The sequence below is a fragment of the Furipterus horrens genome, unplaced genomic scaffold (genome assembly GCF_987537825.1).
Source record: "Furipterus horrens unplaced genomic scaffold, mFurHor1.1.pri manual_scaffold_8, whole genome shotgun sequence".
Lineage (NCBI taxonomy): Eukaryota > Metazoa > Chordata > Mammalia > Chiroptera > Furipteridae > Furipterus > Furipterus horrens.
Genome location: NW_028327178.1, coordinates 46,823,322 through 46,844,346, shown reverse-complemented (window position 1 = coordinate 46,844,346; position 21,025 = coordinate 46,823,322). Strand labels below are relative to the sequence as shown.

The window sequence follows — 21,025 nt, the reverse complement described above, 5'->3', positions numbered from 1 at the left end:
TCACAAGACATTTTCCCATAAAAAGACTGTTTTAGTTGTTGGCTTCCCAGTTAATTGGACAAAAGACTATTTTATCCATAATACAGTACATTTGAAGTATGGATAAACTGTAGTATTTCACTTACCCTGAATTGCCATGTTTTGCACTGCTATTACGAAGCTTTGCCTTCAGCGTCCTATCTTTGGTGGCTGTTGAGTTTATAGACAGCCCCAATGTAATATTTTCTGGCAGTGTAAGATTTGGGGAAGAAGCAGGGATCTGATGGCAGAAGCAGGGACTTCTACAGTTAAGTAGATACTCCAGGGGACCCAGAACTTTGTCACTTTCTCTCTCTCTCTCTCTCTCTCTCTCTCTCTCTCTCTCTCTCTCTCTCTCCCTCTCTCTCTATCTCTCTCTCTTTGCATAAAATGGGTGTTAACAATTACAAAACAAGGGAAAATTCCCCATTAATTTATAGATATGGCTGTTAACAAGTCCAAACTTAATGACAACATTCCACTGTAGAAAACATTGTCATCTACTTTATTGATCTGCAACTTTGGAGTAACTGCTTGTCTCAACTTCATAAAAATAAGACTATGGCCAAATATGTTGAAGATCACAGATTTCTACAGGAAAAAAAAAGTTGAGTCATCTTCATAAAGAGTATAAAAAATTATTCTTTTTTTGAAGTGTTATACAAAAATGCCTGGAAACATTTCACTTTAGCACTATCATTTAATTAATTGCAGACACTATGTAATGTTGGCAAAATAAAATACAGTACTCCTAAAGTTCCAAAGACTCATACTTGCTGTAGTCTAATGGAATTAAAGCACCACTGTCAAAGACTAAGTATGTATACTTGTAAAATGTGAATTTTTGTCCTGTTCTGCTCTCTCCCAGATAAGGACCCCTAGGGAAAAGGAACATATTTTTACATAAATACTAATAATAATAGCTAACATTTACAAAGTGCTTACTATGTGCTAGGCACTATTGGAATAGCTTCACGTATTAGATTCTCAAGCAACATGAAGAGAGTAACTTGGTCATCCCTGCTTTCTAACTAAGACACTGAGGTCTTGAAGGATATCTTACTACACAGACAGTGGATCCCAGAGTCAGGTTTAAATTCAGCATGTAATACCTAGGCTGTACAGCTTATATATAATTAAATATAATACACAAGTATTCTTTATACTACCAGCTTAAACATTCCACATAAGCATAATGGTATCTGGATACGAATGCCATTATCTGTTACCCATTTTCAGGTTTTTATTAGGTTCATTTCTGCTTCCCATTTGCAAGGGTCACATCATGGTTCCCCTAGGCATTGGGGATTTCTGAACATTTGTAAAGCCCTGTTCCAGTGGTTTAGGCCCAAGATTCCATTAGTCTTACATATTTGTTGCAATGTCCTGTTTTTGCATTGATTAAAAGAAGCTTGACTATTATATAATACAAATTTTTAAAAACTCATCAGAGTGCATTCATTCAAAGGAATGCTGTCTTCTTGAAGAGGAGATAGTCAAGTAAATTCTTCTATGCAGATAAGTGAAATTCTACTATTTACTTTGTTTTGACCTTGGGCAGTTACTTCACCAGTCATCTGCAAAACAGGCATAATAAACTTCAGGGATTTTCAGAATCTCAACGATAGAATGTATGAAAGTACTTACAGAGTGCCTGGCAGATATAGTGAGCGCTCAATAAATGATAGTTATTTTTGTGAGTAGAGATGGTTTGGTGGCTCAAAATCATTTTGGAACTAGTTTTTGAACTTTCTTCCAAACTAGCACATTAAGCTATTCTAAGACTTCAGTTGAATGTGCTTATAGTCCAAACTTTTTTTTAATGTCCAGTGTCTCTGACCCTAGTTGACTTCCTTCTTCACTACCCTGGTGCTAAATCATTTTGTCTCCTCTAAAAACAAAACAAAACAGACAAACAAAAAAACCAACTATCCATCTTCAACAACATGAGCTTTTGCAGTTTTTGAAGTGATTTCCAAATAATAAGGCACGTGCTCTTGAGAGAACTTCTCAAATAAGTGCCTGAAAAATGCCTTCAGCAATGGCTGCAAAACTGGGGGAAAATATTATTAGGACCAGCAGACATGATACTATAGTATAGGTTCATGTGTGTGTATTTAAAAATATGAGGCCTGTTATCTCCTAGCAGATGTGAATCCCTGCACTTACATCCTTTCCATCAGGCGTGTAACCAAATCAGCAGTATCAGCAGATTAGCTTTTAAGAGCTCCTGGCTGCTTCTTCACAGCTACTCTTTGAAGTGCATTTATAAGTTCAACACACCTACCAAGGGTCTAGAGCCATCCTCCTTCAGGGCTGCAGCATCTCAGTGGTCACTGAAGTCAGATGGGAGGAGGGAGGCCCCAGGGATGTCTGCGCTGCCCTAGCTGAGGGAGTGGCCAAGTGGTATTATTATGAGCGGCCACATCATAACAGCAGCACACCATTATGTGACACTTAGAGCTCACTAAGTGCTTTTACCTCAATTATTTCATTTAATCCTCTCAATGGTCCTTGAAGCAGGTTTAGTCGTTTAGTTTAGAAATAAAAAAGCAGATAAAAAGAAATGAAGCAACATGACCCAAGCCAAGGCTAAGGACACTGGACATGGAGGAGCCAGAGGGGTGACTCCAAGCCACCACACGGGACCAGAGATACAGACTCACTGTCTGCCTGTCTTTCCCTCCATCCATCGCTCATTGACATACAAATATCCTTTGTTTTCCTGCTCTTTAATTTCTCTAGCAGAATGAATCACTTAGCACCTGTGAATCAGTACTGATGTTCACAGGCTGATGCTCTGGACTGAAGAATTCTCTGTCACTCTCCCTCTGTTAGTGACTGCATTTCAGGTGCCAAATGTTCTTATTCTAGCCACACTCCTAGGAAAAATGGCAAGTTTTTGGTTTCTTCTCAGTCCTGTTTGCAAATACGTCAGATAAACATTTGACTGCCCACTATGAGCCTTACTTGTGTCGAAGATCCAAAATGCCTTTTTGATTTGAGTCTCTGTGTTTGCTTTCTCCTTTGTATCCAGCAGAAGTGACAAGCCCCTCATGACCAATCGTGCAGACAGACACCTAATCATTATGAATTGTATTGTGTCTAATAATGATGGTCCATGGACATTTGTTTATCATAAATGTTCACTGAGTGTCTCCTACATGCTAGGTGGTGGGTGTGCTAGCTGGGGACACAGTGGTGATCAGAAGCAACCCTAGTCTTCCATTGGGACTTGCATCTAGTGGTTCATCAAATAATCATGCACACAATGCATAGTTGCAGTAGTCGCAATGCTGGGAAGGAGTGGGGCTGGCACTTCCAGAGCCTTTAATGAGGCTATCTGACCTAAGTTAGGGAACTTGATTTAAAAAGCCAGTAAGGCTGCCACTGTGATGAGAATGGAGAAAGGGGGCATGTTTCAGGAGCCCAGAGAACTTGGGGCATTGAGGCTGTGTTAGAGGGTGTTGTCCTCACCCTGAGAATACTGGGCTGGGAATGTTCTAAGCAGAGGGCCATAGCATCACCCTTATGTCTCTGAGAGCTCACTCGTGTCAGGAAAACTGGATTAGAGACCCGAGAAGAGACTTACAGAATGGAGGGCGGGGAGAGGGAGACGTGGACAGATCCAGGAATTTAAGGTAAAATGCAAAGGACTGGGTTGAGAGAGAGTCGTCGTCGGCAGCCGTCCGTCTCGAGAGACGATGGTGTAGCTTCTTAAGAGTCTATCTGCACCGCCGAGAATGGCTGTGCAGTCCGACTCGGGAGTGACACGGTATCTGTCTCCTCCCGTGTTGAATTGACATCTTGCGATGACGCTGGAGTGTCCTCTCCAGTGAAGCTGAAGCTACAGAGCCTGGGCAGGGTGATATGGAGGGTCTGCTGTTGCCCATGCAGCAGACCCCCCCTCTCTTCGCAGCTGAAGGGTCCAAGGGAAAGACGGAGTCAATACAGCTTGGCTTCAGGTGCGCCGCAGGAGTTGCCGGTGTTGACTACAACGTCAAACCGCCTTAGGGACTCCGGCTCCGGATTTTCTGTCGGGGTTTACTCCCTTAGCCTTTCCCCTGAAGAGGTATGCCGCAAGGCAGCGGAGGTTTTTTGGAGTCAGAGTTTTCTTTCTCTGATGTGCCCTGACTGGAAGATCGAACCAGCGACACTTAGCTCGCAGGCCGATGCTCAATCCACTGAGCCAAACCAGCCTGGGCTAGAGAGAGAGTAAGGTGGCAGGAAGACATTAGGATTTCTAATTTGTATGACTGGAAATTAGTGGGGTCATTCACTAAGCTCTCTAGGGCCTAGTGCTAGGGACATTTTCAGTGTTTAGCCCCCCTCTCACCAGGTTAATGTGCCATGCAACTCATACTGGAAAATACAAATATGAATAAGAGATACCTGCTGACTTTCAGAGTTTGCAATCCAGTGGAGGGGCATGGAGGGAGTGGTTAAGATACTCTGTTAAAATTTGTTTAAAGTGTGGCTGTTGCATAAAGTTGGCGATAAGAATCCACATAGACCCTCCTTCCAGAGAGTAAATGGGTTGTGTGAAGCCTTAAAACTTGGGTGCCCTGGTGGAGGAAGAGGCTGGGGATTATGAGACATTTTTGGCAGATGAAGGAATGACCTGGCGACCTTTGAAAAGGCACTGTGAATCACTGAATAAAGCCTTAATGCAGACCAAATGGAAAAACACAGTACAGGCTTCAAGCCTGAAATGATAGAATCTAAAACTTATCTTTCATGGGCATGCCAAGTGCAATCAAAAGAAGTGAGCTATTTAATGGGAGCAAGTGGGATGAGAGTGATTTGTGAAGACAGAGGGTAGATTGCAACTTCTTTTCCTGCCTCCAACAGCCTCTTAAAAGTATTCACTGCATGGTCATTGCTCAATCTTTTTAAATGTCACCATGGCAACCATTGATATGAAAAATAATATTAGCCTGGACACTTCTGCATCAGTTGACCTGACATTTTCCACTGCAGTGGGCATTTACATTGTTTGTGCAGATGAGTGAAGAGGGTTCTACTTGGATCCTGTCATATTTTCTTTTGTCCTGAGAAGACAAGTGCTTGTTAAGTCCTCCCTGATATTAAAAAATGACCCAGTGGCATTTGAAATGGAGTGGCTTTACCATTCTTTCCTTTCATCTCTGAAGATGTGCTGGGAGATGAACCCTGTTGGTTGGTTTAGGGTGAGGATGAGGAACCTTTTAGTGTAGTTAGTTGAAAGATTTTGCCCAAATCAGTTCCACCAGTGGACCTGAAGGAGGTATATTGCATATAACCATGCACACTTTTTAAACAATCACATATCCACTGTTCTTTCTTATGGTTCTTCCTTTGGAATTTCTTCTGGTGTCTAGTCTCAATCCTGGGTAACCTAACTTTTCAGGTCTGTACTTCCTATCCAGCTATTCATCCTCCCCAGAGTCCCATTTTTTATAATCCCTGCTGCCTTCTTTATCCTCTCATTCAACAAACATGTACTGAATGCTTTCCCTATGCCAGGCACTGTTCCAAATGGCCAGGACATCCAGTCAGTAGGAGCCCAGAATGCTTGCCTTTGTGTGGCTTGCATCAAGAATGGTGGGAAACACACAATAAACAAGGGCTTAATGGGTGTGTTAGGTGACAATTAAAAATAGAGTAGGATGAAGGGTGGGGATGCTGGGTAGCCCAGTCACAGTTTTTAGTAAAGTTACTAGGGTAGGCCTCTGTGAGAGGAGACCTGCAAGCTGACTTGAAGGACATGAGAGCATATTGGAGAGAGAACGAAGGTGGAAGATGCCTGGCTTGTCTGCGGATCTGCAAGGCATGGAGTGCGGCTGTAGATGTGGTCAGAATGATGGGGTTGGGTTGGGTGAGGACAATGATGCAGGTCCGAGGGCCTTTGGAGGTTTTGAATACGGGTGATGTGACCTGGCTTGTTATACAAGGATCACAATATCTTTTGTTTGGAGAAGGACTATAAAGGTCTCAGGATGGCAGGAGAGAGCAATAGGTTGAGGCTGTTGTGGGAACCCGGGGCAGGGATGATGACAGCTTGCACCAGCATGTGAGCAGTGGGTGTGGTGAGAAGTGGTTGGGTTCTGGATATATTTTGAATATAGAGCCACTAGGATTTATGAATGGATTAGAGCATTCTCCTTTGTATTTTTCACAAAGTTTAAATAGTAGTAGAATAATCTTCTTAGCAAAATAGATACATATCTATATGCAGATTCATTTATAGTATAGTTTTTTTTTTTTTAAATTAATATTCCGTTTTCTGTTGAGGAAATTCAACTGGACATATGGAATTCTGTAGGACCAATTTAGCATTGTGGTGAACAGCAGTTTCCAAAATAAAATTGCCATGTCCAATTATGTCACAAATGTGTTACCAGGGACAAGTTATTAGCTACTGAATAGCCTCAGTTTTGCCATTTGTAAAATGTGGATTATAAGAATTTCTGCCTTATAGAACTATGGGGGGAAAAAAGAGATACTACACACAGGCAGCACTTAAAACAGTGTGTGGCATCTAGTAGGTGTTAAATAAAAGTTATTAATTACTAAAATTTTATTAGCATTTGTCTTAAGTTCTTCTGGTAGCTTCTTAGACTACGAAAAAGGTGAGAATTCCTTCTATATTAGTGCTCTTAGAGACTTTTCAGAGGAACTTTTCTGTTCTCTAATATGTCGATGGTAGTAGAAACACTCATCACTTAACTTAGTTCTCCTCTGTATTCATAGTTAATTCAGTGTTTCATCATTGCACTACATTATTGTACTGTAAAATTAGTTTTTGAAAGTTTAAAACCAGTTGAATGTTGGCAATTTCATGAGATTTAACCAAATATGTACATGTACAAGTATATATATATTTGACCAAATAGTTAAAAGACCTTATAGGTGTAACTTGGGAGTCAGGCCACTCAAGTTTGTATCCTGGCTCTACTCGTCATACCTGTGTGATCTCAGACACATTATTGAATCTGTTTCTGCCTCATTTATCCCTGTAAAATAGGGGTAATGACAGAATCTATCTCTGTGATAGTAAAATGAGGTATTCTCATAGAGGAGCTTGTTAAACCATTCTTTGCACAAGGTAAATGTTCAATAAATTTGGTTCTTAGTAAAAATAGTGGTGCCTGGACTAGACACCACGATGTAGAATCCCAATGCCTGAACACACCTGGGAAGAAAATCACTAGCTCCAATTCATAAAATATTAGGATTATATTTATTCAGACATGATTCCTTAGACTCCTCTAATTACATGCTAGAAACTTCTATTATTCATCATCTAAGATAATCATGAATGGTCAACTCTATTTTCTTTATATCGTACAGGAACTTGGAATAAAACCATGAATAATGTATTTTTTCTTTGACGTGTTTGAAGAGTTGAAATTCTAGTCATGATATTTAGTGTGTTATGAGTTCTGTATGCCTGTTGTTAAGTATGCCAACATTTTATTGACACATTACAATGAAATAGGCAGCCAGCTACAGTAATAGGTTCCCTCTAAAGAGTGTGAATATCAACAAATTTGATGGTAGGCACTGCCAAGGAAACCAAACATGTTTAAAAAACAACTAGCTTCATAGAAGATAATGGGTCCATTCATGCTTAATTCAGTGGCTTCTACCAAGTACTTCAGGTAGTTGTTCAAAGATATAAAAATGTGGTTGCTATTAACATTTATTTTTATGGTATCCTTCTTTTGAGAAGTTCCTAACATTTAATTTAATTTTGTGCTTTAGGTTGTTTTTTGTTTTTTTTTAATTCCTCCTACTTCTCAGCTGTGTCTACACATAAAAATCACTTGGGGAATGTTAAAAAATACTGATGCCCAGGTTTCATTCCCCAGAGATTCTGAGCCAGTTGACTAGGTGTAGATCTCAAGCATCAGTATTCTTTTTTTTTTTTTTTTTTTAGCATCAGTATTCTTAAATTATCTTTTAATTTAAAATTTTACTATGAATATTTCAAATATACACAAAGTAGAGAGAATCATAATAATAAGCCCACATGTATCTATCACCCAACTGTGATAATTAACTTCAGTTGCTATTTTTTAAAGTCCCCCCAAGTGATTCTTCTAATATGCAGCATGGTGAGAACCACCACTCTATTCTAATAAAACAGAAAATGGAAGGAGTACTTCAGTAGATATTGGTATCAAGAGAAGCTGAAATTTGCTCAAGGACACAAAACAATTTTAAGACATCTAGTACTCTGTTCTTCAGGCCATAATGGCATTCATGAACATGTATGTAATGTGGGAAGTGTATGCCTGCTTGATTTTGTTAAACAGTGAAATAATTTGAGAGTGGACATTGGAACATCTGGGAAAAATTGAGACAGACTTAGAAGTGTAATGGTTTCCCATTTAGAATCTTTATACCTTGAGTCAAACAACATCATGCTCATCCTCCTAAGGCAACTCAGTCAAACCTGGCTCAGAGATAAAGGTCTGATGAGCAAGGGTGGGACAGGTGGATTAGAACTGATGGGTCAGAGAAGACATGTGGGAGGGGAAAAGGTAGTAGAAATTGTCTTCAGACTTATGGAGAAAAAGGACCGCACCAATGACAGGCCATTCAATAACAAGTCAGTATATTTTAATGAATTGCTACCTCAACAGCAAAGAATTCTGGACAAGTCCTGGTTCCTGGGTGGAAAACAATTTGATCTGAGTTGGCAGAACCTTAAATATGATCTTGCCCAAGTACCTACCTAATAGAATTATCACTTTGGGGACATTATTGATGGATTACCTGGTATCCATCTTTTTGAACATTCTAGCTGGAGAGCCCATTGCTCATAAGAAAGCCTGGTTCTATATTAGAATGGCAGTCTTCTTTGATTGAGTTGAAATCTTATTCTTTAACACCCCTCTAAGGAAAGAAAATATTTCTAATGCCCCCTGCCATGTTGTCTTGAAGTTATTTTTTTCTTACTTAAATATGTAGATATAGATACATATATGTATATATATTTAAAATGAGATTTAAGTATATCACATTATAGGTTTAATCATCTATAAGGCCCAAATAACCTTACAAATCAATATAAAAATATATATTAATTTAATAGGATTAAGGATTTATTTTTCTATAAAACAAAATTTCTCATGTTGTGCTTAAGGGTAGAAAGATGTAGCCTCTGGTCAATTTCTTTAATTTGGCTCACTAGTTTTCACTTATCAGTGAAGGAGATTCCTGTTAGCATATGTATGTTATACCAAATAGTATTAATAATTTAAAGTCTCTTATTTGCTGAGTTAGGGATAGTTAAATCTCAAACTTAACCAAAACTGCCAGCAATTAGTTCTCCGTTTCCCATTTTAATGAGACATCCCTTGGCAACTTTGTAAAGATGTTTTGTGCACTTGGAAATTAAGGTCAGAGTTGTGGTGTTACTGCAATCTTCAATAAATGTGCATCTAATCCAATTATTGTTGGATTTGGGTACAGAACAATCTTTCATTGTTATTTATTACTATACTTAGTGTTAATGAACTGCTCTTGCAAATTGATGCATTCGACAGGACCTAGGCCATAAATCTTGCAAAATGTGTACTTACTCTTATAGTGTAGGCTCCCTTTAGTTCAGCTTACTTACATGGCTGAACGAGGCTGCCCTCCCACCATTTTTCTGTTTCAACGTATGTTAAACATCTCTCTGAATAATACAACAACTTTGTCACCTTTGTGATTATTGTTGTACACTGGTCACCTAGGTCAGTGGTTCTCAAAATTGAGTCGGATTTTGAATCCCCGAGGAGCTAGTTAAAAGTGCCTGCTTTCTGAACTCCACCCCAGAGCTTCTGATTTGCTAATTCTGGAGTTAGACCCAAGAATTTACGTTATTAACAAACTCTCCAAGTGATTCTAATATAAATGGTGTGAAAACTTTTTATCACTTTCCAAGCTTATTGTTGACATGGAAATATAAAATGGAAACTCTTCATAAGCAACCCGAATTGAGAAATTTCAGCATCTCTCTCAGATTTGTATCATCCACAAATAAGCCCACTTTGGATGTCCTGACAAGTCCCTGATAAATTGAAAAGGAAAGAGTCAATAGCAGAAGCTTCCTTTAAAATGGCTTTGACCTATTAAACACCAGATTTCTTTCAAGGGATATAGATGTTCTAGATAACATTTTCACTGATTCCCAGAACACTCTGGAAGTTGTGGACTAGAGTAGAATTGCATTTTCAGATTGTACCCACATTGTTAAAGTATACATATACTTAGGCAATTGAAATGGAAAAAGGTTCTGGAAAATAGGAGTCAAATTAAGCAGCAAAAATATGACATTTATTTCTTGGTGTAGTTATAGCTGTAAATTTCTTAGTTTATAAAGTTAACTATGACATGTTTGCCTAAAGAGGGGAACATAAACCTAGAGAGAGTCAACAAGTACAAGACAATCAGATGTGTCTTATTACCCATTTTTCTCCTTCAGTTAATTCTTGTTGATTGCTGTTAGAATGACATATAATAGCTGGTTGGGATGATTTATAACTTTACAGGAGACTGATAGGTTTGCTGGCATTTTATGGTTTGTTTGTTTTTTTAAACTAATTAAAATGTTAAGTGTTTTGGCATAATCCAGTATTGATAGTCTATTTGGGATAGCAATGTGGTCTCAGATGCTGAATAGCTTGGGAGTTGAATTTAGTAATATTAAATTACCAACTTTTGTTTATTTTGCCATTATATATATATTGCTCAAGTATAAAATATGCTTAATGGGTTTTTATTTTTACTTAATGGGAGAATAGAATTATCTATCATTTAAACTTTATAAAGATCTGAGGATTAGAATAAACCTTAAAATTTTATTAGCAATTTTCTAATTAAAGTGCTGAGATTTACTTCTAAAATTTACTAGAAACAGAGAAAACAAAATAATTTAATGAGTATATCTTAATACAATGACATTTACATAATATATATTGATCCTGCCTGTATGACTAATATTTTTACAATAGTACAAAGGAGACAAATGATAAAATTTTGATGAATAGGGATTTTTTTTTAAATGATGTAAATATATCTAAACTTGCTCCCTCTCATATGCTTATTTTTGTACATTTTGTGCAGCAATTGTACTTATTGGTATTTTTTAAATTTCATTTTGCATCTGTGTTCTATATGTATATAGATGCCTGAAATGATATATAGGAACCCATAATAAAGAGAACATCTGGAAGTGTTAATGAGCTGTAAAGTTGACACTATTCTTAGAACCTAGGAACTCTTAAATGAGTTTTTATTTCACAAGAATTAGCTTGTTGCTTTTGAATTATGCATTCACCCTGAAGTTCTCTTATTTATGGTCCCTGATAACACTGTGGCTGAACACTGTGTCCTGATTTCAAGGACCTGAGATGCAATTCAGATGCTCAGCATTATACTGTGTATACAGTAAGACTCAACTAGTTACTACAACTGTTGTTGATATTTTACTAAGGCAGTTTAGGTTGAAAACAGTTAACTTAGAGGACTGAAGAATATGGAGATATTTTTAAATATCACAGTTCTTTAGGTAAAAGTGGTCCGTGATAGTCAGAGAGGAAAAATGAGTGTTGCATGCCTTGCTGGAGTAGTTAGTGATTGTAGGGTTTGGTCAAGCTTCAATATTCTACCAATCCTTGTGTTTGAGGGCAAAGTTCCAATGGGCAGATTTTCCATCATTTTTTTTCTGGAGTCTTGTCAATGAAGCTGATACTGATTATAATACAACCTGAAAATTCTGCCTTTGCCTTGGCTATCAGGTTGGGGTAATTACTGCTCTGCAGGTTGCAGAGTATCAGTGAGCACCAATGAGTATGTATACTAACAACTCTTGTGGTTGGACTGAGGTTCATGGGGAATTTGGTCTCCACAGTCTGGAATGAAGTTATACACATCTCTTACTTGAAGTTAGCTGTGCTCCTTTTCATTGTGCCATAGCTAGAATTCTGGATGACTTATTGGTCTTCAGTGATGTATCTTATATACACTGGAGCAATTCCAAGAAATCCAGAAATAAGATTAGTTGTAAGATAAGCCTTAGTATGGTGCAAGAGATTAGAATGGGCATCTTGAGAATAGGCTGGAGTCATGGAATGTTTTCCAACATTTCACAAATTACTTTAATGTTTGCCATGTGGACATATTAAACTAGAAACCTGAATTCTCACACCAAATCTACATTAACTCTGGTACTATGTGAAAGGCATTCCCTGAAAACAAGAACTACTTTTCTGTGACTTATTGGAAAAGCAGCAGGAGGGGCTCTATACAGTATTCCCTCACTTATCGTGGGTATTACATTCTAGACCCCGCCAAAATAGGTGAAAATCTGCGAAGCAGGAACCTTACATTTATTTTAGTATTTCTATATATTTTAAGGCTTTATAAACCCTTCCCACACACTTATAAACCATTCCCAGTCCCTTATTAACCTTTCCCACTTCTTTATTAATCTGTCCACACTTTTATAAACATTACTTATGTTCTTAAACATATTCTACACTCTTAAACCTACGTAACTTTAACAACATTTCTATACAGTACCACAAAATCCTACAACATAGCGAAAAATCTGTGATAAATAATTAAATATAATATTTTTAAAAATCCCACGACACAGTGAGGCCACAATAAGTGAACCGCGATATAGAAAGGGACTACTGTACTGATAAAGAGGACAAACTCTCTGGGGAGATAGTGGCTTTATTTTTGGAAGTGACAGGGATGCAGGGAAAAGTTGTCTTTTTATGAAAGAAAGCAAATCCAACTAATGGCACCATCACATTGTTTTGACTTTGTTACTTTCCTTCTCTTTTCCATGTGGAAGAATTCATTATTTTATATCCTGATGAGAGTAAATAGGTTTTTCATTATTGCATTTACTTAGATGGCATTAAGATGTAATAATGCCTTTTTATTTTATGGAACCCTAATATTTTCTATCGCATTTATTGGGGTGACATTGGTTAATAACAGTATATATGTTTCAAGTATACAATTCTGTAATACATCATCTGCATTGAGTGCTTACCACCCAAAGTCAAATTTCCTTCCATTATCATATATTTGAGTACCTTTACCCTCTTCGTTCTTCCACCACCCCACTTCCCCTCTGGTAACTATCATATGTTATTCTCTCAATGAGTTTATTTTGTTTGTTCATTTATTGCTTTATTTTCTATGGGGGGGGGGCGCGGCTAAAAAATCAAGGGCAGGCCCCTTGTAGTACAGGATTCCCCCACTAGGTATTCTAGGAACCCATCTATATCAGTGTACCAGCTGGTGGTGTTATGAGAGGATGTGTTCAGCTTGAGTTAATTTTTCTTTTTTTGAAGACTCTTTCAACCCGTTTGCCCCTTTTATGATGGGTGATTTATGAGCATAACTGCCCATACCACATTGAGTCTTCAGCAGTTTTTGACCCAAAACAACATGACCCCCATGCCACACCCTCCCTATTCACCCGATATTGACCTAAGTGACTTCTTTGTTTTTCCCCTGAATGAAAGAAGTCCTCAAAGGCAAATGTTTTGCTGATGTGAATGAGGTGAAACAAAAATGACAGAAGCACTAAAAGGTATAAATATTAATGAGTTCAAAAACTGTTTTGAGCAGTGGTAAAAACATCTCGGTAGGTGTATTACATCTAATAAGAGTACTTTAAAGGTGACTGAAGTTTAAACATGTAAGAATAAATACACAATTTTTTATAAATAAATTCTGTTTTTTGGATTCCCCCCTTGTATATCCCATATATGAGTGAAGTCGTATGATTCTTGTCCTTTTCCATCTGACTTATTTTACTTAGCATGATACTCTCAAGATCCATCTATGTTGTCACAAATGACAGTATTTCATCATTCTTATGGCTAAGTAGTATTCCATTGTATATATGCACCACATCATCTTTGTCCAATCATCCATTGAAGGACACTTAGGTTCTTTCCATGTCTTGGCTACAGTGAATAATGCTGCAATGAACATGGGGTACATATATCTTTACAAATAAATGTTTTCAAATGTTTCAGATAACTACCCAGAAGAGGGATTGCTGGGTCACATGGTAGCTCTATTCATAATTTTTCTGAGAAAATTCCATACTGTGTTTCATGGGGGCCGTACCTGTTTACATTCTCACCAGGAATGTATAAGGTTTTCTTTTTCTGCACATCCTCTCCAAAATTTATTTATTTTTATTGATAAGTCATTCTAACAGGTGTGAGGTGATATCTCATTGCAGTTTTGATTTGCATTTCCCCAATAGTGAAGTTGAGTGTTATTTCATATACCTATTGGCCAACTATGTCTTCTTGAGAAAAGTGTCTGTTCAGGTTCTCTGACCATTTTTAAATTGGATTATATTTTTGTTGTTGAGTTGTGTGAATTCTTTATATATTTTGGATATTGACCCCTTATCAGAGGTATTGTTTGCAAAAACCTTCTTCTCCCTTTCAGTTGGTTGGCTTTTTGCTTCATTGATGGTTTCTTTTGTTGTGCAGAATGGAATCCTAGTATTTTTAAAGCATAAAGGATTTTGGAAATAGCTTATTTTATATGTGAGAAACTGAACCATCAAACTTAATTCATTAAACTCAGTTCATTATCCAACATCCATTCATTAAAATGTTCAATGTTTGGCTTGCAATGTACCCAATGAGGCACTGCGGGGAGACAAAGATGACTAAGAGGGCCCTTACATGATATTAACAAGGTAGAAGGAAGAAAGTTTATTAGAGATGCAAGCAAGTTGCTGATTGACGGAGCCATATGCTGCTCTTGAGTTTGTTTGACATTTCTTTTTCTCCATATCTGTGCTGGGAAAAACAAACAAACAAACAAACATACAAACAAACAAAAATAGCAGAGAGGAGAGTGCCGGTCAAGTCCAACGTGTTTCACAGTAATTGCTTCCCAGATTTACTATTAAAATAGGAAGCAGTATGTTTTTTACTTTAAATTATGAATTAATGGAATATTATGATAATTAGTTAGGGACTTCTAACTTTTAAAAAATAATATTTAGGATTCTAACATTTCCTCCCAAGGAAACAGACATTCATACACCATTGCGAATTTTCTCCATTATGAGAAAGATTAAGATTTGTGAATTAGGGAGAAAAGAGTTTGCTCTCAATTTAAAATATACAGCAATAAAATAATGAAAATATAAAACCATCTGTATATCAAATAATGCCAAGTTAATGTTTATTGTAAACAATACAATTTGTTCAAGCCCACTTTTAAAGGATGTGCTTTAGTGTGCACAAAAAAAATGAATATATTCTTCATTCAAAAATCTTACATGCCTCATAGGCAGCAATATAAGTACAAATGCATTATGTGTATATGCATATATGCCTCTAACACTGATATGGCCCTGATAGGAAATTAATACAGGTGATCCCCAAATATACCATCCAGTATTTGCACTATTACCTTTATCTGTCATTTTAAAGGCAGTTCAGGCCCTTGTTACCTGTTATTTGGAACAGTGCCAGTCACTTCCTATTAGTCCCTGGGATTTGCCCATCCATTCTAGTCTTTGCTGCATCAACAGATTATTTTCCCAATAACATAATATGTCACATTTTCTTGCTAAAAATTTTCCCAAAGCGGGCACATCTACCCAATACAGGTCTATAAACTCCATAGCAAGAGTAATCCTAATTTTTCAACTTTTTGTCCCATGCAGTCTGTAAAATGCCTCCTCCCTGTTTTTTATTGTTGTTTTCCTGGTCCGTAAAACACAGGCCAAGTCTCTGGGGCAGTCTAGACCCACTAATCTCTCCATCACATCTTGACACCCCAACAGAAAATGCAGTATTTTTGTGAATCCTTTTTCCCTCCCTAAACGGGTTGGCGAGCTCCTGGAAAAGTGACTAGGAGTATATGGAGAATGCCTTAAACTTTAAAATAAATATGCCTGGGTTACTTGGTTAGAACTTCCATGTGAGATGGCCAGGAATACTTTCTTTTAACTACAAATCAGAGTGTGAGCCCTCTCCTCTCCATTTGAGTGTAAAGCTTTATCATTTATGACTTCCTGTTAGTACGGGAAGCTTAGGAGACAACCTGTAATTGTGAATCTTTATGGTGGGGAGGGGGAAGTGTGTGGGAGGAGGGGGATCCTGAAAGACAAAACCCCCTTGCCTCACCTTTAATTCAGGTCTTCTCTAATAGCTTAATGTTTCATGAGCGCCCATCTGTGCAAGATGCCAATAATTTGATTTTTTTTTTTTTTTAATTTTCAAAAAGAAATCAACTGCAGTCCCCAAGCCAATAAATAACTCACCTGCAGGTCAGGAACACCTTCCCCCACTATTAAAGGGGGTGTCTGGGAGGGCTGAGAAGGGGATAAAGGGCCCTGGTAGTAATCTAAGTGGGCATCCAAAGGCTAACACTATTAGCAACTGTATCGAGGCGTTGTCCGCAGCCTGACCCTACGCCAGGATTGAGAAGACTGTTAACCACGTAACAGTCCTAAAGTACAGCGGTGGCCCCCTCCCCCGCAGCCGGGAATTGGAGTCTGGACTAGGCTGGCTTTCTCTGCACTGTGTCTGGGCGTGTGCCCCCGCCGCAGCTCCGCTGAGCCTCTGAGTCTCCTGCAAAGGGGGGCGGGGAGCCGCGGCGAGCAGCCCGCGTCTGCGGCTTCCTCCCCACGCCCGCGCCTCCTGCGCACAGCCTGGAGGACAAGCGCCCAGCCCGTCCCCAGGCCGCCGCGCGCCCGGGCTCCCTGCCCAGCCGAGGTAACTTTTCTGCCTGCCAGAGAGGGGGGATTCAAGGGGGTCTCCCGTTTGTGAGGTGCGGAGGATAAGCCGGAGACCGGGGGCGAGGCGCGCAGGACTGCGTCCCTGACGCGTGGCCCCCGTGCCGCCTGGCTGCCCGAATCGTCGGAGCCCAGATGCTGCCGGGCCCGACTGGGACTCCGTTCGCCCGCTGGGACCCTCGCCGGGCCGAGCCCGTGCGCCAAGCCTCGCGCCCGGGATCCAACCCGCTCCGCCTGCCGCCGTTGCTGCAGCATTTACTGGGCCGGCGCGTGAAGCCTGAGCACTGGCCTCCGGCCTGGGGGGATCTGCCTAGGAGCTCTCGCCAAAAAGGGCGACTCTGTCCTCGCGTCGTTTCTCGGTCAATTTACCTAAATCCCCCGTTCGGGGCGCCATGTTTTAAGTTACCCATTGGGGTGGGGGCGAGGGCCAGGCGGACTGCGCAGCGCGGGCGGGGGACTGGAGGGGTACGACACTGCGGCGCCGCCCGGGGCGGGGAGCCGGCTGGAGGGGCCCCCAGCGCGCCGCGGCTGCGGGCTCGTCCCGAGTGCCTGGGGAGGGGTATAAGGTGCGCTCCGCACCAAGCATCCCCGCTCGGGAGCGGGCTGGCGCTTTTATGTAACTTGTCTCCTTCCCCGAACTGGGGCAGCGTCCCCCAGACGGCGGCGAGGGCTGTAGCCCGGCCGCCGGGAGAGGAGGAGGGAGTGTCCTAAAGACGTTGCTCCTAACCGGGCACCTGCGGGGACCTCTGGCCCTGGCTTTCGCTCCCCTTCCCCCCTCGCCCCACCCGGCGCAGAGAGGCCGAGGCGCCGGGAGTGACAGGGCTCACCTGGCGCCCGTGGGACTGCGAGCTGCCTGGGGTGGTGTCTGGGAGAGCGGCTCTGCGGCGGGTGGGGGTAGGGAGGCCCGGGCTTCAGTCCGCTGGAGTTGTGGGCTCAGCCAATTCCTGGCGGGGGTTTCCCGGTTCCTGCCGAGGGGGCTTGCTTTCTCGGATACCCGCTCTAATCTCGTCCTACTTCTTTCCCTCCCCCGTCTCCCTTTCCCTTCTTCCCTTCCTCCCCCACCAAGTTCAAGGCTTCTGCAATGCGGTGGGTGTGGTTACCTAGTAAATTGTAACTGGTCCTTTGCAGTGGGAGCGTTCTTTTCTTCTGGGTTTTTATATTTACAGATACAAAGTTTTCTAGAGTTTTCTCCTCCAGTTGCGGTCCCCGATTAAAGTTGGGAAGAAGTTTGTTGCAGAACAAATAGAATGATGAAGAAAACATGTGTTATTAATTACTCCTGGAGGCTGGGCTGAGAAATCCTGAGAGGGCCAGGCAGTCCTGCTAATGCAGTGCTTCCATTACGTGTTTAAGTTGGTGTTTCAGCTTTCTTTTTTTTCTTTCTTTCTTTCTTTCTTTCTTTCTTTCTTTCTTTCTTTCTTTCTTTCTTTCTTTCTTTCTTTCTTTCTTTCTTTCTTTCTTTCTTTCTTTCTTTCTTTCTTTCTTCTTTCTTTTTCTTTCTTTTCTTTCTCTTTTCTTTCTCTCTTTCTCTCTTTTCTTTCTTTTCTTTCTTCTTTTCTTTCTTCTTTTCTTTCTTTTTCTTTCTTCTTTTTCTTTCTTTCTCTTTCTTTCTTTCTTTCTTTCTTTCTTTCTTTCTTTCTTTCTTTCTTTCTTTCTTTCTTTCTTTCTCTTTCCTTCCTTCCTTCTTTTTTTTTTACATTAGTCTTGTGGAATTGCTTTTGCAGATATCCTGCCTGTCGTTTGGGGGGGCCCATTTTTAGGCTCTCTTAAGTGAGCAGGTGTGTTGGAGTTTTTCTTGTTAGCATTAACTTTTCTAAGTAGAAAAGTTATCACGCCAAGTGTTAAAACCGTTCTTATTGAACTTTACACTGAATTTAAAGTCTCAAGGAAAGGAATAAGATAAAACTCTACTTATAATTGAGAGCCCTGGACGTAGCATCAATTACAGCAAATTTGGCGTAAAAGCCCTATTAAGAAAAGGGAACACATCAAGTTTGAACGAACTCTGGGGAATGAGAAGTGATTTATAACCTGACTCAGAGACATTTTTTTTTTTAAATGTATGTTAATTTTGGTATCAAACTTTCAAAACTGTAGTTGGAGTAACAGAGTTATTGTGAGAAGAAATAAATTCTGAATTGAGAAGTGTGACAATTTCAGAAGCATTGATAAAAATAAAATGCATAATACTAAATAGCACAATAAGTTGCATTATCATTTTCTGATGGTTTAGAAAAAGAAAATATGAGGCACAAGTTATTGCATAAAGTATCTAGCCAGTATACTTAAGGCAAATAATTTTTTGTTTGCAAAATAGAATGCTTTGTGAATGGTGTATCAGTAATAAGAAGAGTAGCTACTTGACTTAATTTGCAAATCCCTTTTAGGTGAAGGTTTGGGAAGATATAGGTCAAAGGTCAGTGTCTCTGAAATATTTACCTTTAATTTTTTAAGGGATTTTTTTCTGTGTAAAGGCAATCTAGGTTAAAAGCCATTTTTGTCAACTCTTGTACAGTGCTTGGACTTTGACCAACTTTGAATTGTGTTGCAATAGGAGATCAGGAATTTTCTTTTTACTTGATTAGATGTTATTTTATATGTACATTGGTGTTTTGAAATTGATTGGTCAGACACATTAAGGGGCTACCCAGATAGAAGAGAGGAAACCCTTCCTATACTAAGAGATACGATATTGTCATTATTTGGGGAATCCTTCTGGATTTACTATATGTTGGATTAAGTATACTGGAACATGCTGTCCAAGAGATTCTTCTTACATGTTTTGTTTTTTTTTCCTCCCAAATTAAAAAAAAAAAAAATTCTCACCTGAGGACATGCTTATTGATTTTAGAGGGGGGGGAGGGGGGATCAAAGAGAAAGAAAGAGAACTAACTATCTGTTAACTTCTGTGTGCTGTGACCAGTGACTAAACCTAAAAACTAGTTATGTGCCCTGATTGGAACCCGGTATCTTTTGGTGTCTGGGATGACATTTGAACCAACTGAGCCACACCAGCCAGGGCTTTCTTATATGTTGTAAAATAAGCATCATCTTTTTTGTTAGTGCTTTAAAAGAAGTCTTAAAATTCACAAATTAGAACTAATATCCTCTTTAGTGAAATAGAACTCTTTAGGAATGGGCTGAAAAATGTTTCTTTTCTGTGAGAATTTGACTGTAATGAAGAGAGAGGGTTCTTAAGTTCTCTACTTCCCAGGTCATCTTTAGTTTCCACAATCTCTCCCAAGTATCCAACCACAGTTTTCCTCTGAATGTCAATTTTATTATGACTTACTGTAGAAAGTATGGACTTACTATTGAAAACCATGAGTCAATTTATTTTTAGCACCACTTCATTTAGAGATCTTTAATGGTGCAATTGTTGCATCTATTTCTTTCAAAAGGCTAGCTAGCTGCTATTTTGTTGGGAATTCATCAGATGCTCCCGAAGGGTTCTGCTGTCATTTGACTTGCCTTGGCTGCAAAGAATTATGTGCTCACAAGAAAGGACTGGAGCAGTGAAGTCATTGACCTGCCCAGTGTTGTGACATCACTGTGGCTCAAAGGAAACAAGGGTGGGGCAGGCAAAACCAGATGGTCTGAAGCATCTTGCTGGCTTTAATTTTGCCTGATAAATGAATGAGGCTGAACAGCACTGTAAGGTATTGTTTGGAGAACTAGAAGGTGGACATGAATGAATTGGAAAGTGTGTTTCATAGATCAAGGAGAGAAGGGTTTTTTCTTTTTCTTTTTGGTGCAATAGTAGAAATCATTGAATATTCCTTTTATTGAGGAAAATACTTTAATTTTTTTAAAAAGCCATTAAAATATTTCTTAAAAACAAGATAATTGAGTCTATATTTATTTTATGCATAGACTCAATATGTTTTTACAAGTCTTTGTACCAAAATATAATTCTTGCTAAATTGTTGTTTTAGATTATTGTTGTTACCCTTTTAAAGTATTTGGTGCCTATAATGGTCGTTTATTTTCTGGGTAGTCAGTGTTCATTTTGATTTATTTTTAAGTGATGTGATTGCAGTTGGTAATTGGAAAAAATGGAAAAAAGCTACAGATTTACAAGTTTATAAGATAACTGCAGTGATTTGGGGTAATTGATTTCTATTTAAGTTTTTGTTTTATTTGCAAAATATTTTACAATTTAGCATTTTAATCCTAACTTAGAATTCTAGTGCAAGATAATCACAGACACTTTTCATAGAAATTAGT

The 21,025-nt window shown here is 39.3% G+C and overlaps 1 protein-coding gene across 10 annotated transcripts in view; it reads left to right on the top strand.

The window, feature by feature from the left end:
• Positions 1 to 21,025, top strand: part of EPB41L3 (erythrocyte membrane protein band 4.1 like 3) — a 235,344-nt gene that overhangs the window by 62,860 nt on the left and 151,459 nt on the right. For 3 of the 10 annotated variants that reach the window (XM_090285784.1, XM_090285783.1, XM_090285781.1), the window contains exon 1: positions 16,705 to 16,778. The exons of 1 other annotated variant lie outside the window; for it this stretch is intronic. The gene's annotated coding sequence lies outside the window, so the exon portion shown is untranslated. Of the gene's footprint in view, positions 1 to 16,697; positions 16,779 to 21,025 lie in introns of those variants that run through there. 6 more of the 10 variants (XM_090285788.1, XM_090285787.1, XM_090285785.1 and 3 more) reach the window with 4 other exon arrangements.